Raw genomic sequence first — 1,922 nt, 5'->3', positions numbered from 1 at the left:
TTTTGACTTTGAGAATATTTAAATGTTTATTGGCCATTCAAGTTTCCTCTTTTGTGAAATGACTTTTGTCATCTGCTTATTTTTCAACTGCATTGTTTGCTTTTTTTCTTATCAATTACTGGAGTTCTTTAGTGTAGATATATATCTTTACGTTTGTAGCATGTATTTTCACTGTCTCTGTGGTCTTTTGGTGAAAAGAAGATTTTAAATTTAACAAAGTTCAATTATCAGTCTTTTCTGTTATGGTTTGCACGTTTTGAATCTTGTTTAGGGAATCTATACCTACTTTCTTTGTGAAAGGGAGGTAATATAGTGTAGTAATTTAAAACAGGGACTCAAGAGGCAGATGACATGAGTTCAGATCACAGCTTTTCTACTTACTGACTCTGTGGCCTGGGGCAATTTAATTCATCTTTTTCACCTCAGTCGCCTCATCTATAAAATGGGAATGATATTAATAGTGCCTACTTCACAGGGACTGTTATGAGGACTGAATGAATTCGCATGTGTAAACTGATTAAAACCGTACCAGGTACATAATAAACATCAAGTAAGTGTTTGCTACTATGATTTGTATCTTTATTCTACCTTACCTGAGTTTTTGTATGTTGTGACATAGAAAACTAATTGGATTTATATTCCATAGAGACAACCAATTATTAAAGCACCGTTTATTGAGTAATCTGTCCTTTCTGCATTGCTTTGTTCATATTTCAAGTTTGCCTATCCCACAGCTCTCTAGTTATTCTATCGGCCTATTTATCTACCCCTGTCTTTTAAGAACTGTATTGTAACTTTAGTACGTCTTGCTTGCTAGTAGTGTCAATCTATCTTTTTATTGATCTTCAAAATTATCTTAACACTTTTTAGAATTTTGCTCTTAAACATGGATTTTAGGATCAGTTTGTCAAATTCCATAAAACTTTTGTGGGTATTTTGATTGGAATTGCACTGAACCTCTGGATTAATTTTGGTGGAATTGACATCTTTATGGTGCCTCTGCCACTACCAATGAGAGCATAAATTAAAGCTCTCCAAAAACATGTCTCCTCACATAATGCACTTTCAGATAGGATTCTTCCACGTATATGTCTAGCTGACAAAACCCTAGTCCAATGATGATGTCTTAGCTGTAAGAGAAGCTGAAATATGAGTTCTGCCTTCTGCTTTTGGGGGGGACAATTGAAGAGAAGATGTACACCCACATAAATATGATGAAGGTACATTGTATATTTAGCCCATTATATCATTTCTAAATAAGTATAGTTGTGTTTCTTCCTTTCCAAATCCTATAAATTTTCTTTTTCTTCTCTAGATGTTTTTGTAGGAAGCTAAAGTATTGAATAGATGTAGTGATAATGGACATTCTTGTTTCATTCCAACTTTAAAAGGAGAAATTCTTACTTTTCACCATTACGTATAATATTATGGATTTTTGTTACATAATCTTCATCTAGTTAAGAATTTTTTTGTTTTTGTTTATTTTTAAATTGAGGCATAATTGACCTATAAGAATGTTAGTTTCAGGTGTACAAGATAATGATTTGTTATCTGTATATGTTGTGAAATGATCACCACAAAGTCTAAGTTTCTAAGAGAGTAGATCTTAAAAGTTCTCATCAAACACATCAAAAAATTTGTAACTGTATGGTGACAAATGTTAACTAAACTTTGCCCATTTTTGATTCAGTTGTCTTTTTCATTATTGAGTCATAATAGTTCTTTATAAATACTTGATTATTTACCCTTATAGATATACATTTTTGATATCCAAATGCAGTTTTTGGCAGTATTTACACTCATTAGATTTTTATCAGATCATATATAATTTGCAAAAATTTTCTCCCATCTTCCATCTTGTGGATTGTGTTTTCATTTTCTTAATGGTGACTTTTGAAGTCCAGTTTTTAAAATTTGATGAT

The sequence above is a fragment of the Equus caballus genome, chromosome 8 (assembly GCF_041296265.1).
Source record: "Equus caballus isolate H_3958 breed thoroughbred chromosome 8, TB-T2T, whole genome shotgun sequence".
NCBI classification, from domain to species: Eukaryota; Metazoa; Chordata; class Mammalia; order Perissodactyla; family Equidae; genus Equus; species Equus caballus.
Note: the sequence above shows the minus strand (reverse complement) of the source record.